We start from the raw sequence: 17,020 nt of genomic DNA on the forward strand, positions 1-17,020 counted from the left end.
CATAATAATTCTAAGCAGAATCTGCGAAAATAACAAGGCGGCCCCAGTTCTTTCATAGAAAAAAGAACTTCTTTCACAGCACGCACTATTTTTTAAACTTAGTTTGTCTTTTTGTGTTTGTCACCAAGTAAAATAAAGAAATGAAAAGGACGTGGAATTTCGATATTTAACACGTTTGCTAACAATTGATAATGTAACTTTCAACCTTGAGACTTCCCCTCTGAAGCCGCCATAGAAAAATGGTGTCCAAGCTTTTACTTCTACTCTGATGGGGTTCTTCTCAGATTTCATGAAAATGAGATCTTGCAATAATATTGTAATACTTAGTGAGTTATCCACCAAAACAAGAATGATGTCAAACATCACATCTTCATCTCCTTTTGCAAGGGAAAACTAGCAATTGCTTGGATTATCTAGCAAGTTGTTACGTTTTATTTTTGGATGTAGTAAAGCGCGCGCACACTCTAATATTGGACTCGTAAGTCGTGGGCGACGATGCATTGCTTTTCTTTTTAAAACTCCATTATAAAAAGAACTTTTAACTCACCATGTGGTAGCGAAGGATTCTCAACTTTGTCACTACTGCGGTAAAGAATATAATCACAACAGTTATTCGTAATTAGTACTCTTCTCGTGACGTTAGAGCGTCAGTGAGACATAATATTATATTCCGTAAAAAAATGCTGAATCTAAATCCCAATATTCTCCATACTAAGACGACGTAACTAATTTTCATAATAGAACACGACTGTTTATTGAAATAAAAACCTTATTTCCAATTCGAAGTAATAAAACTAAATCTATATTTTACAAATTACCACTTGGGAAGATAAATTGTCTTTTTGTCGATTCAACCTACGGCCGCCGCCCACCGCGGTAGATAAAGTATTTATAAAACACACAAAATGATTTCTTAGCTTCATTTTGTTTCTTGTGAAGAATTATATGGCTTGTTGTTTGAAATTGAGACATTACATTACTTATATAGGGTTATGTTACGAAACTTAAGAATTAATCTGGAAATTGAAGCTTTTAATAGTAACTTTTTATAAGAATATATTATTCTTTTATAATATAAGTAAGTAAACGAAGTATTAACGTAAATATAAATATGTAAGTACTTGGATTTATAACTAGGATTTTCTCACCAGGCAACAATTCCATCCTAACATGAGATATTCCACATAAGCTTTTATGACCTGTACACAGAGTGCGATTTTCCTTAAATCTATCTTCACTTCACATACCTGTGAATTTTTGGATACACTCCAAGTAAATAATGATGATTGATTTAAAGATTAAAAGTGACAATGACTTCTTTTTCACATTTAGGAACTATTTTGGTTACGCAAATGAAAATCGAAGTATAAATCAACTGATACTTAAGCAGACTTGTGCTATCCAAAAACAATAATACAGTTAACTATTTATTAGATAGTAGGTAAGTACTTACACTAGATTTCCGCTTTCGAATCGATTGACTTTTATGATAGTTTCGCCTATAATCATAGAGAATGAAAATTAATATTAGTAAGATCTCAAATTATACATTCAGAATAACATAATTAATTGGGATCATGAACTGCTACTGATTAGTATTGATTATAATCCATATTAAGTTATAAACTTAGTTACCCATTCACAGGTGTCCAATCTATACAATAAGGTATATTTAAATTTGGATTAAGACGTGTGAAACTATCGAATTTGTGTTCGATACGGATTTCATTCATAATTTATTTAAATCGATCGATTCCTCGTCAGTTTATCATATAAATGTTGCCATTAGTTGGCCAAACATCCTGATTAGAAATGCAAAATACTTTTTTTAATCCCCGATGATTTAAGGACTTTTAATATTGATTTAAATTTCCTCTTAATTATTTCTCATTTCCTTTTAGCGGTTATTATAAAAGCAAAATATTTTTTAATTTGCAATGTTTGAGATGATAAATGTATCAACAAAAAAATACTACATCGTTGATCAGCTGATGAAAATTAACAAACCTAGCGAGAATGTAATCTAATTATTACAATTTACCTCAAAATATACCCAAAAATGTACCTAGTTTCACTGAACAATGAAACTTGACAAATAGACACAAAACATTCTGACTTGTGTTACTTTATTACATTTCGCCATCGACTCGCAAATAAGAAGACAGTAAGAACCACTTTCATCAAATTAGCGATTGTTTAAAACAAACAATCAACAAATAAGTAGGTACTTATTTAGTATGCAAGAATTGCCAACCTGCAATTAGAATTATTGGGTTCCACACAGTCGTAAACTAAGATAGTTTTTAAGTTATGTATGTCTCTACACCTACATATAAAATATTTTGGATAAAATGAGTTAATAAGCAAACCAGTTACATATTACCTAGTTATTACAGCCAACAAGCCAGTATCAGGTGTCGAGAGATTATGAAAGCGCGCACCGATTGCACATTCGAGTCTCATTTAAAAAAAGATTAATACATTGTTTCCAACTACCTACTTCGGGTGTATATTAGTGCTTCTGAAACTAAAAAGCTCTGGCTTTGAGGCACAAAGAGGTCATCATCATAGTACCTTACAAATCTTGTCTGTTAATTGTAATGAGAGCCGTATTATAATAAAAGGAAATGGAACAATAAACACGTTAAAGCGACTCTACTTACTCTGTTCTTTCTAAACTTTGATTAATATTCATTGGAGGCGCCGCCGGCCAGGATGGTGTGCCTCAAAGCGGTCACATTATCACAGTACTTTCCTACAATGGGATAGTTTCTTAGATCAAAGATAAATTATATGAAATTCTGATTACTAAACAAAGACAGATCTACAAGTGACAAAAAAACGTTTTCTTTTTTCTATTTTACTTTATGAATTTTAATGAATTATGCATTTTAATAATGAAAAATGGAATAATAATTGCGTCATTTTGTCATGTTTTTCTATGACGTAACAGATTGCTTTTTCATACAAATTCTATAGCAATTTCATGTCTAGCGGTGTGTGTAACGTTTCGTGTGCAATTTCACGTTTGGTAAATAATAACCGATTTGACTAGTTGGAAACTACCCTATTAAGTATATACAAACGGGTCAAATTCATTTCCTCCTTCTTTTTAAAAGTCGGTTAAAAATAGACGCGGGGTTCGTAGCAAGTGAAGGTATAGGTACTTACGCCGACATACTTAGTTTTAATTTGAAATTCTTAAAAAAACAAATAAAAATTAGACATTGCGCGTTGCGTATGGGTTGTGGTTATGTGGGTAAGCGGACCCTGTGATAAACAGGATAAATCCGTGATAATATTTTGAAATTATTGCTTTGTCAATTTTTATTTTTATTGCTTTGTGTGGAATGCTAGTAACTAAATCATTACCTACTATCTGAGATTAAGGACGGAAGTTTCAGTTTATATAGTTAGGTACACAACATACCATATGAATGCAGTGTCATTAAAAGAGTTATCACGACTTCACAACTAAGTACAATAAATACATGATGGAGCCTTCAATGTCACAAATCAATATGTCGGGAAAGTTCAATGCAAAAGTTGTCATCTTGATTGGCGTTAATGCGACAGTCGACGCTGATCGTCAATAACATAATGAAGTTCGGCATTGACACGTACGGCGACGGGAGAATCATAATAACTTCGATATAACCTCAGCTATAAAGGAAAATTTTCACACCACACATTATATTGCTATTGAGTCGAAAGCACAAACAGTGGCCAAAAAGCTGGGCGTCCTCAAGAAGGTTAAGCGTTACTTCACACCTGGACAGCTCCTAATACTGTATAAAGCTCAAGTCCGATCATGTATGGAGTATTGCAGCAATTTATGGGACGGCTCAGCTAAATTCCAACTTGTCACAAAATACTCAGAATGTTATTTTTTTTTCATTAAATTCTTTAAAGGAGGTGTGAAATACATCGACTCTACTCCAACAGAAAACGTTGTAACGTAGTACGTAGGTAAGTATTTAGGTACTTATGTGATTTTTTTTTATCCTGCAGGTTGTTTTGGTGTAAACAGGGCTGTTCGATAGAGATTACGTAAACTAGATTCATAATACGGGCTGCTTCGTCACTTCATCATCTATGTTTACATCTGTATTTTCACATGCCTATAAACTATATTCTCTATTTCTTTTTTGTTTTGTATTTAGTTTTTTTCCTGTTTGTGCTATAAAGTATTTGTTATGTTATGTTATATCTATAAACGTCTGGGTTTAGGCGTCCTCTATCAAACGGAGGGGGCATGGAGCATCAACTAGAGATGTTTGGGCTAGTTGCCCTTGACCTTGATTTGCGACAAATGGCATTAACTACTTGGCCGGACTAATGGGGAGCGGTGAGGGGTCTCACTCGGTATAATATTTAAGACAATTGGCCTGGATGGTGCCCATTTAGGCGCGAACCTCGGGTTAGGCAGTCGTCTAAGAGGATATTTTTTGAAAGCATTAATCGACCCGGAACTTGGGACAGTATCGGGGTTTTGAAGTGTTTGTTGTCGCGAGCTGATTGGCCGTCTCTATGGTTAAAGTAATCGGGTCGTCGGGATCTTATATTACCTCCTTCGGGCGCCGACACTTTTCAGTACCGTCCCTAAGCGGGATGTATTCGGAAGCCCCAACTACGGGTTGACCAACGACCACCTACATATCATATACGTGTAAATTATTTGATAAAAAAAATGTGATACCAGAATGTACCCACTCATAAATTTCGTACCGCAAAAAAATCCCCGGTAGCCGAACTGTCATCCAAAACATTATCATTCACGATCAAAATACAAAGATTTATAGTTTTTTTTCCTTGATTTTGGCGCGGTAATGTAATTAATGTTCATACATCCCACTTATTCTAAAACACACCACATATATTTCTATCGTCGAAACTCTTAACGCCTTATAATAAGTATCATTATTCACAGTCAAAGTTGCGTGTAATAGCTCTCGAGCTCTGCAAAATTTCCTTTGCGCCTAATAAAATACCGTTAATTGAAGATACAATCTTATTGCTTCGACATTAGTTTTACCGTAGTTAATATTAGTGGGCTGTGAAATTTGTCTTTAAACGTCAATACAGCGCAAACCGTATTCGGCCTCTAGAGTTAAATGAACTTATGACTTGACCTTTAGATTTGTTGAAACCGTAAGGAGTAATTCTGAACCTACTTATTTACGTTTCGAAATGTTAAGGATTCTGAAAACTGTGTAAGCGTTTAAACATTCCATCACCTTACTTCGTATTATGTATATAAACATACATTTTAGGTACAAACAATTTGTTTTAAAAAAATGCTTTAGTAAGCTAAGAAAAAGCGTAATTTGTCTATAACATTGCCACGCCACCAAGCAAAATTAAAGGGAAATAAAAATTATATCATATTTATTACAACGGATTATTGACCCTATCTAGAATGATTATAAATACTCGAAATATGGTAATAACATTATTACACCTACCTAACTAGTAATGGTATAATAAAACGATATTTCTTGACCAAACCAAAATAACTAGGGATCGTCCTAATAATTTCTTTAGTAGTCCTTTAGAAAAAAAGGATCGGCTTCACAAAGCGAGCGGACTGGTTCGTCTCGATTCAATCGAATACATTAGTTTCGAATGATAAATCGAATGCCGAGATCGAATCATGTCGATGATCTTGTACTTTATAATTCACACTGTGTGGTATCACAATGACATTTGGTATAGCTTTCATATTTTGTTTAGTGTACATCTTTATCCATTCCTTTGAACATAGCATTTCAAGTAAAAGTTTTAAGAATCATAACAGTTTTGAAGCCGTGGTAGCCCAGTTGATAGAACGCTTGCCTCTCACTTTGAGGTCACAGGTTCGAATCCAGCACAGGCCATGATTGTCGAATTTATTTTCGAATTCATGTTTGGATCATAAATGATTATCACGTGCTCAGCGGTGAAGGAAAACATAGTGAGGAAACCCACATGTCCTAGCATTTTCAGAGGTATGTGACCTAACCCGTATTGGGCTGGTTTTCCCTTCGCGGGTTGGAAGGTCAGACAGGCAGTCGCTTCTGTCAAAAACCGGACCTTCAAATCTTCAGGTTAGGTAAGCGGACCCTAAAAACGGGATAGAGGGAGATAAAATCATAACAGTTTTAACAACAGTTAACTAGTATTTTTTGTCACTACGATGCGATTTAACGATTACTTACCTTCTTCTGAACGATTATCTACAACAAAATCTTGTAATTTATGTTTTCTTCATCACCGTGTATCATGTCAGTGAAGCTCGCATCTTACCCAATTATTTCTAATGGCTGTACATTAAGCTTTTATGTAAAACATTATCATATCAAACTGGTATGCCCACTTTAGCATCTTGTTTAGACAGTTTGATAAATACATCGTTTATTGGTTTAAATGATTTAAGACTTAATTGGATAACACCTTCTTCTGACCACCTTAGAAAGACCCATCATCTTAACACCGCACAAGTTTTGCGGGCAAGAAACAATTATGAGACTAAAATGTTTTTGGGGACAACCCACAGAGGACCATAAATTAAATATATCAAACATAAGCTAGGATTTATGGAGATTTTTTTAACGTGACTGACTGTAAGTAGATTTGCCGTATATTGCATTAATTCCTTGGGCGGTATAAACTGTAAAGACAATAGGCCTGAAAGTGCCTTATAGGACCTCGACTCAGGGCGTCGTAATCGTCGACCACGTCAGCGGGGTCGGTATTGGAGGGTCGTTAGGTAAACACAGAACACTCTTGAAAATGTTTTCGAACTACACGCGCAACAATGCTTAAGTAAGCGTACACACCAACAATAAACGCTAAGTGCAATTCCTTTGAAAGCGCTGCAGTCTAAATATTCAAATCTATGAACTTTAATGGGACTAAATATTTTTTATTTTATAGGTGGCGAAATATAGTTATCCCATTAAGGGATTACAGCTCACCTTATACTGGAAACACGTTTCTTGAATAATGACATTAACTTATGTTTGGCAAACGCTAACTTGTGCTACCTATGTTTTGTTAATTATTATATTTTTAGTAACGTGACTTGTTCTCAAACTCTGTAGGTGTTGATATTGAGGCCATGTCGACTACCGTAAAAGCAGAAATATAACAAATTTGCGGCTATAAAACTGATATCCTTATTAATTATTATAAGTTTGAAATTCCACTCAATTATAGTAAAGACTAAAAGAGTAAGTCCCGTTTGTCCGGCCAAGTAATGAATGACATAATTATGCAACAAACCTACAATAAGTATCGGCAAAAAAAAGAATTAAGTTATTAGAAAAGTGGCTCATTTATTCAGTTCAGTAGTTTATTCAGTTTTGTTTAGTTCGTATTAAGTCGTCCCCAAACGTCGGCAGTAAAACTATAACACTCAATACTTTATCACTCGATCCATGGAAATATTAGAACTTAAAAAAATATACATACTAAAGAAACTACAAGGAACAGTTATAAAAGTGCAGGTTCATCATTGTCAGAATTGGATAGTTTCCAATCAACGATAAATTATGAAATTCTGATTTCTAAATAAAGACAGATCTACAAGTGACAAAAGGTTTTCTTTATTCTATTTAACTTATTTATGAATTTTAATAAAAAAAATGTAATATTTTGTCGTTTTCTATGACGTCACAGGTTGCTTTTTCACACAAATTCCATAGAAATTTCATGACTTGACTACTTGGAACCTACTCTTTTATCTGTTCATGGCTTGTCTCATATTTCTTGTGGTCTCAATTTTGGTCTAATCCCGATTCCACCTCGCATCCGTACCGCTAAAATCTTGGGCTTCTATATTCTACCTATAGGTACCATTCTGGCTTAGGACTTCTGCTGGATAGCTATTTCTCTCCCATAACTGTGTTTGTTTTCGTAAAAATACGTATTTTTTATGTAAGTATTACACATGAATCTTGTAATTGCCAGTAACGATTAAAAAGCTTCTCATATTAAAAAGAACTCGACTCCAGTATACCATTTCGTAAACACACAAAGACAATTGACAATCGAACTGAAATAATAGAACATATCTCGAAGGGTAACATAGATATATTTGTACATCTTGGTTGCGCTCTAATCGTATAGGAAACACACGGGGATAGTAACCACATCAAATACTCTTAGTTGTCAAAGCTACGCAATCACGCACGCTGGAACCTCAACACAATCTAATCAACAGGGGATTGATGGCAATCCAAATGATCTGCGTCCATAGCTCTTAAGCCAATTATCCATAAAGGATGTCAATTTTAGTTTCATTTCAGTAGCATTCATGCCTAAATATACCTAGGTACTCGTATATATTACATAACTTAATCGTTAATCACATCGTAAGAAACGGTGTTTTTATTTGGCAACAATTATGTACATCTACTTGGTTCTTTATTATTAACAGTAAATGTGTTAACACGAATCTAATGGTAAAAGCATTCAAGTTTTTATACGTATTGTAATACCTACAGTTCAATAACAATTCACAACATACATCCACATTAACAGCATAGCTGACTGAGAATTGATGGAAAACTAAAGTGCGTGTCGATTGGAAGTTTGCAAAAAACTAAAACAATCGCGGGTTAATGAGATGATTTACAAGATTGATGGTATGAGTCAACGTCATAGTGGTTTAGCGGTAGATAACAGGTTCAGCCGGAGACAGTCTCCGTTCAATGATGTATGAGAGTTTTTAGACCCGACGAACGTAATGTAACAAATCTAAATATACATACATGCGTACGTAAATTTATTTACGTAAGTACCACCAATTAACAGACGATGCAAAAAGTAAAGGTCACAATTTTCTCAGAAACTCAAAAAATAAAATGTAGGATTTACAAATTTTGTCAAGCGTTCAAATGTCAAGTGAATCATATCAACAGAGATGATGATGATGATGGCGGTGATGTATAGGCATGTAAGTAATTATTAAATTTAGTAAATCTTTATTTAAACATCTTATGCAAAAGATCTCTTAGCTATAAGTTAACTGTAAGTATTTTAAAACATAATATCTAAGCGAACTCCACTCCCACAGACAAACCGAGGAATTGATTTTGTGGGGTTTTTATTGTAACAAAATTTTCAGTATTTTTTTATGAAAAATAAACATTTTACTTACTTATGACTTTGTTGAAGGTGACTAGACTAGACAGACTAATTAAGGATAAAAATTAGAAGCTCAAAATTAAATGTAGGCGGCAGCACTGTTGAGCGTTCCTAAATTTTGACAGTTCTCCATACCGTCCATCTTGTGATAAATTGCTACAAAATGTGCAGCGACGTGGAATGTATGGTTTTTTACAAAAGCGACTGCCTGTTTAACCGTCCAACCATCGAAGGGAAAACCAACCCAATACAGGTTTAATGCGGGTTTTCTCACGATGTTTTCCTTTATCGCTGAGCATAATGGTAATCATAAGTGCCACACATGAATTAGAAACAAAATATCGAATCTCATTGGTTCCCCTCGTGCTGGATTCGAACCTGGGACGAGGCAAGCGTTCTTCCCACTGAGCTACCACGGCTTTACTTCTTGTTTAGTGTCACATAGGAAGTGTAATAGGACTAATAATTTGATCCGTCACACAAGAATGCGGCTGGAAGCGATGCCAAGTGTCCGAGTATCTTGTACGTGACTGTATCACCGAACAAATGGAGTGGTACCTACTCTTACAATACATGTGCTGGAATTTAAAGAATTATTGATATTACAATGCATGTCAAAAGAATTATCTGCTGATTATGTCTAATACAAATACTAGGTTACGTCATTTAATTTAACGTTATGTTTCGCTGGTGTTACCGGCACCACAACACTTACAATCAATACATACTGCAGTAGGTATTATTTTATTAAAAAAGAAATCCTCAACACTTTTATTGATAAAGAAGCAATTACGATAAATTGTTGTAGTTGAATGCCAGATAAAGCACAATGTTGTGATTTGAAAGCAAACATTTGTTGCAAAGTCAGCGTATTAAATGGCGCCAACCGCTGAATGATGCTTAATTATATACTCACAAAGATGTTTATGTCTTTCTCTCTTACAAAGAATAGATAATGTGTACTGAATTGGATTATAATGAATGAATAATTGATAGCTATTCACACATCTATTGTGAAGTGTTGTCTATCTGCCCGAGGTTCGCTTTAACAGTTTCCAACGAGAACTATGACTTGGCATTTGATTAACTAAATGCTGCTCGGTCATATAACGTTAATTTCGAGAAGTTTATTCGGCTTGTTTAGAATTGTAGTTATCTCTCGTGGAATTAATGATAGTTATTATTTTGTGTAAGTACTTAGTGCAGGCTGGTAATGTATACAAAGTATCATATCCGCTAACAATAGCTCTAGCTTAATTTTGTGTCGACATAAAATATGAGTTTGTTTACCTCTGACGATTGCAAACGTGAGTTTATGCAAGTACTGTTTTGTTGTGTCTCGATATCGCTTCCGGGTAGGCCATATTTAGCCACAAAAGCAAGTTTCAAAATACGATCTCAATTTTACTCATCCAAAAACTTGCCGACCACGTGCGAAGTTTATGAAATAATGTTACTGCGACAACAAAACGCTTAGGTATTTAATATTTTATACATATAATGAGTTACATATTTGTCTAGTTAAGCAGTATAGTTATTCTGTTCTTATGTTCTTTATCATAAACAAGCTTATATTACCTCTGTGTGTGTCACGAAAAATGTTTATTCGCATTGATGTACTTATTCAGCCCTGTAGATGGGTTGGTAACAAAGACTGACAAATGAGTATATTGTTCACCAATTTAACCTCCTAGGGCTGAGATTTCCAGATACAATAGATAAACCTCATTGTTGAGGTTTGTATTTCAAAAGTAAAAGACATTCGGAACGAAAGTGAGGCTTGGATATAAGTATTTAGACTTAGATTGAAGTTGGTAGGTAAGTATGCATATGTTTTCTTTCAAAAATTCGTATGTATTTAGCAAATGCCCTTGCGATAATCATAACAATGTGATGTTTGTTGATGCACACGCTATGTTAATATTTAAGTTCATGTTATCAGTTGAATAGTTGCAAACAAAGAGATTTATCACGAATTCCTAAGTGAATAGTTTTTTCTGTGTACTGATGTGCGAAAACGTCATCGTTTGCTTGCCCGCATTCCTAATTCGTAAGCCTGGGCTGCCTGAGAAAAAGAAAAAAGAAAAGTAGTCAGAATAAGGACGTACGGAATTTACTATTGGAATCACTGAACAGAAGAAAGAACTTGGAAGGGCCAAGTGAGCGCGAAACGCACGCCATACAAAAGTATGAGCAAATAGTTCATACTTCAACTTTGCACTCCACGACGCAAACTTTACCACATACGGAGCTCCGCGTCACATCATCACATCATCTTGTACATTGCAAATCACATATATCATATAAGGAAATCCATACTTTTTACAGGAACGCTAAAAACCTTGGCTATTTAAAAAAATACTTTTGTAGACAGTAAGTATCTTACGAATATTAATGACTAACGATAAAATTGCAGCCTATCACATAAAATATACACTGCCGGTAAAGTGGCTATAGAATTTGAGAAGCAGTAGAACAATCGTGGTTATCTGTTTGCAGGAGTAGTAGTAAAAGAGAATGAGGTTAAACCGGAGACAGCGGATCTCAATTTCTTGTACAAAATGCGCGTTAGGTCCTTTTCAGCCACTTTCTTATATTCCATGATTGGAATAACTTTTTCGTTCCTGTTCAGATTTTAGAAATAGCTACTACTGTCACGAGTAGCTATTATTTGATGCTACATCTTATGTAGCTACTACTATTAGTAGTAATAATGTTACGTGATTTTTGTTTTTATAGCACTTACTGCACTTACCCGTGCTCAGGAAAACTCAAAAAGAGAAAATTTAAATCGAAAAAATCTGACTCTGACGGGACTTGAACCCACTCCTGTCAAGCCGGGACAACCACCGGTTCCTCCTCCTGTTCATGTGAAATTCTTTTAATCTATGTATCATCATTAAAAAAAATCTCATAATGTTCCGCGTTTTCTAAAACTGAATTCGAGTCAGTCGTTCCACGTGACATTCTTATTTGAAGACCCTAAAATAAATGCTACTCATTTCATTTATTGTCGTTCGGAAAACACAATGAAACTACTGTCCTTTGTTTTAAAATATATTTTTTATAACAACCTACTTATTGCTTATTATCTAGATTTTTTATAGAATGCGTTACACGGAAAAAATGTGTCCATTTTCTATTCTAAAAAAAAATAAATTTTTTGGTAGCACATTCGTTATTATTTCTTTATTGACACAATACAGTTTGTGAAATATTTGAAATGGATAATCCGTTTATCTCAAACTATACGGAGCTTCTACTCGGGTTAAAAACCTGTTTTTAACGTTTCTGACCTAAAACGCTACGTTTTATGGGTGTGTGAAATTTGGCGAATTCCTTACAAGTCAAACAAAACTCGAAACATTTTAAGCAAATATTGATCCTGTGCAAAAATAGTCTGTTCGTGTTTTTTGTCGCGGCGTGAATTTGGGGATCAAACAAAAATTTTGACAACCTAAATTATTAAGTGAAAGTGCAATTATTTTAGATTCACTAAGGCAAAGCTGAAGCCAGGCTAGCCCGTAATTCCAAATGGAGTGGACAGAGGCGCAGCGATAAGAAAACAACTTGTAGGCAGTTTTGAAACTAAATCCAAGATAGCTATAGATTGTGATGACAAGACAGTGATCAGCCCATCGCCCATACAATGTTTCGTGACTTTAGAAATAACACGTCCCTTCTGTCGTATTAAAACATATCCAAGATAGCTGAAAGCATTTTTTGTGTTTGTAATAATCAAACTAGTCGCCCGGTTGAAACCTCCCAAAATATTCGCTTAACATATTAATCTCAGGCTCTCAACACAGATTTATTTACATCCACAAATTATAAATCTAAACAATTCGATATCCCAGACAAGTCTATACCCATTTTTTGTTACTTTATCAATATGCAAGATGTTTATCTTAAATGATTGTAATAGCTTATAATTTATTCTGAACAGTCAATACAAAAACTGCTGCGTGAGACTTCGGGGGCGCGACGTACATGAACTAATGAGGTTTTTTACAACTCTACATGCCAAACGTGTAAACTGTAACTCAATATACATAATTATTAATAATAATTACCAAAAATATGAAGAGCTTATAATCTGAAGATTGTTGTAAAGTTGGGAAAGCATTTTTATAATGTTGTGTTCTAAGGCAAACTGACGTGGCTATTGCCTCAGTATTGTCTTTTGTTCAGTTTCCAACGAAGCGTTAAAATTCAAATATTGATTATAAAAATATATCGAATTATGACATGTTATCGTTCCCATACAAAACCGTCACTATAAGCAGTTTACTACCCTGTATACCGTGTCAATTTGTCACCCATCTGTCACTGAGAAACGATGACAGTGACAGTTTTTACACCTAGCACTATAACACATGCCGTTTACGCAACCGAACCGTGTCTGACACACTTTAATTTCATTATTTTTACACCCATTCAGTTAAATTTGTCCCATTCAAAAGTCAACTCTTATTTTAAAGTCACCGTAAGTCTTCGTCTCTTAAAATTCGGCCAAGAATGTGTTCTTAAAAACTAAAGCCCCTCAGAACGTGTCCATTGTTGTAAGTCTCCAGTAACGATTATTTATTTTTGAACGAAACCGATATTTTAAATGTCGGTTTGGCATAATAAAGGAAAGGATTATACTCGTGTCATGTTAATATCCTTAAAGTTTCGAGTCATATATTTGCATGAAAAAATTGTTTCGCTGGACTGATCTGAGAGATACATAAATCTGTAGGCTGGGAAGGCTTGAGTTCAAATCACGCTGTCAATAAGAGATTATTGGCGGTAATTATTTTGACAGGCCTAACCGCTCCCTCTTGCAGGGAGTCCGACCGTGACGCAAATTGTTACATTATGTTTTAACGACCTCCGTGGTCCAGTGGTTGAGCGTTAGGCTCACGATCCGGAGGTCCCGGGTTCGACTCCCGGTGGCGAAATATCACAAAAATTACTTTGTGATCCCTAGTTTGGTTAGGACATTACAGGCTGATCAGTTGATTGTCCGAAATTAAGATCTGTGCTTCGGAAGGCACGTTGGTCCCGGTTACTACTTACTGATGTAAATAAGTAGTCGTTACTTGAAGTTGTCAGGGGCTTTTGGCGACTTTATAATAACCTTGACACCAGGGTTGGTAGGGTTGGTAATCCAACTCACAACCCACACGATAGAAGAAGATTATGTTTTACTAATTATACCTATATTTGATTTTATTGGTAAGGCTCTTGTTCATGCCAATAATAATGTCACACAGTTAAAAGTAGATAAATATTTTGACTTTTTCATTTACGAATAAGTAAATACTACCACCTACTAACTAAACGTACCTATTTGGTTATCCTTTGTCATTTCTTTTTAATAGATGAGTATAAGTTGGTGTCATGAGTATACCTATAGCTCCATTGGATTTTAGCTATAGAGTCATGCAATCCTTTCATGTATCCACCTACCTACCTACTACGGATAAAATATGCAGGTACGTAGATACCTACTCGTAGGTACTTCCAGACGTTTCAACAGACGGGCGTAGGTAGGTACCTACGGTATTGTAAAAAGAGGGTTATAAAATATGATGCTGTTAAAAGAAAAAGTAAGTGTAGTTTTATACCGAGTTCGTTCTGTTTATGACGGGATGAGTAGTGTCGATAGACTAAATACAAACACTTCTTAAAAGCATTATTTTAGCCATAGGTACACTTGTAACATAATAATAATATGTACTGACTTAACTGTTCAGCCATTTTTTTTTTGCGGGAATGATGTCAGAAATATCTCGTTTCATATCTGAAATTCGATCCGGAGTTGTGTTAAACCTTACACTGTACGTAGATACCTACCAATGACCGCATTTAATCGCAACGAACATGTTAATTCAATAATTTGGTGGTAGATACACCTACCTATTGGATTCCAATTGCTTACTAACAACTATACTAGACTTTAAATTCAATATACCAACCTACTTTTTGTTTTTTTTTTCTCCTTGTTAAACTACTTTACTTATCTTTGTGACGAAGAGATCGAATCAAGATAAATTAACTAGATCTTTATGTCCGTTAAAATGAAATTAGTACGTTCAAGTTTCACTTAAGACTGTCTCTGTTATCCTTTGCATTACAATTACAAAAGAATATGTCTGCTTTGTATAATTATAACATTAAATAAAGCAATATATTTACAAAGGCAATCTTTGTCTTATCAACAACGAATGCACATGCGATTGTTATCTAAGGAGATAAACTTGAATGTTAAAATACCTATCATTAAATCAAATATTACCACAGAGTAAGACAAAATAAGATGTAAAAATGAATAGGTAGGTAGGTACCTACATTCTCGTCCGTAGTCCCTGTTACGATAAGTGCATTTGGTATTGGAGTCTCAAGATGAATATGATGAACTTCATGGTGACATATTATCAAGATGTCATTCATATACCTACTCCATCGTGCTGGAGAGGATATTATCCCTTAACACACCCGACATGATTAGCAGCACCTATACACCCAGTTCCGCAAGAAGCAATAATAAGATCAATATAGGTACCTACCTACCTATTAATGCTGATACAAAAGTTGCATGTCAATACGCACTTTATGCAGTTCCAAGAACGTGACTTCTACTCAAGCAGCTCTCTCCGATATCTTTATAAACAGTTGGTAGGTACGTACCTACCTACTTGTAGTTATACATAACTATATCAACAATATATCAACTTTGTGAGTAGGTACCTACATTCGCAAAGCGAGTCGGAACTTAAAGTTCAGAACAGTAACAATAAGAAAGTAGCTTCATAACTTCCACTTACCAGTTTTTTAAATCAAGATAAATACACTGACAATGAACTTGACTTGCTGAACTAATTGGTACCACGATACCACGTTCTTAAACCAGTACTGGTACCAATTTCACTCGTTCCAAACTTTAACACAACACAGGATTCGAATGCAAAAGTTGCAGTGCAAAAAAACCATCGAGATAGATAAAGTGCTCTCTTTCAATCTTTCAAAATGAAATGTATAAAGTATTTCTCATGCGTCCATTTAGTTGAAAACCGCGGTTACACTGTATTTTGTGAGATAAACTTTTCATAAAGTGTAGTGTCTAATACAGAATGTGCTGTGTGAGAAAAAAAAAGAATCGATCGTGCACGGGCGCCGGTAACAAAAATCGACGCCCGCGGTTGCGCGGACGCAGCCCGATCTAAAACTGATCCAACCGGTATGAAGTCACTGAGTATACGATCGTGACCGGGCTCGATCATGCAAGATATTGTGGCTCACTTCACGCTCAACATATATTTTATACAGAACGTCTCGGCGGAGTCTCATGCTCCAGACTCGGTACGGAAGATTCCTACTCGGGGCTTAAGTCCCTACCTGCCGAATGAAAATTACAATGTACCTATCTAAAATAAGTATCCTTACAATATATAACTTAGAACTAATAATGTTATCCTTCATCAACTATTATGCGTATGACGCTGATCATATCAATTTTATGTGTATTTTATTTACCCAATGTTGTTAATTTAATAGCATAACACATGATCGAATATACAATACCTACTTACAACTTATGCGTAGGTATAAAACACCGACAACTAATTTATCTTCATTATAATGTAGCGAATCTCAGGTAGCGGATATTTAAATATATGTAACCAATATTATACAATCTATATATCACAGCCAGCACAGAATTTATTACAGGCATCGAATTCAAGTTTAATTAAAATATTTTCATAAGGATTTATCACAAGTCTATTTCAAACTGTGAATGTAAATAGAACCATAAACCTAATCTAGGTGGACTTATAAAATTTATTCAAAACACTGATTGAATCTAAACGTGCTAACTGGGGCAAACGGGTCGTAAATTAAATAT

At 34.8% G+C, this 17,020-nt stretch overlaps 1 protein-coding gene across 3 annotated transcripts in view; it reads right to left on the bottom strand.

The window, feature by feature from the left end:
- LOC126380548 (rho guanine nucleotide exchange factor 17) overlaps positions 1–16,341 on the bottom strand; it is a 92,390-nt gene extending 76,049 nt beyond the window's left edge. For all 3 annotated transcript variants that reach the window (XM_050030021.1, XM_050030020.1, XM_050030022.1), the window contains exon 1: positions 15,942–16,341. The gene's annotated coding sequence lies outside the window, so the exon portion shown is untranslated. The remainder of the gene's footprint in view (positions 1–15,941) is intronic.
- Between the last annotated feature and the right edge of the window lie 679 nt (positions 16,342–17,020).

This window comes from Pectinophora gossypiella, chromosome Z (assembly GCF_024362695.1).
Source record: "Pectinophora gossypiella chromosome Z, ilPecGoss1.1, whole genome shotgun sequence".
Classification (NCBI taxonomy): Eukaryota; Metazoa; Arthropoda; class Insecta; order Lepidoptera; family Gelechiidae; genus Pectinophora; species Pectinophora gossypiella.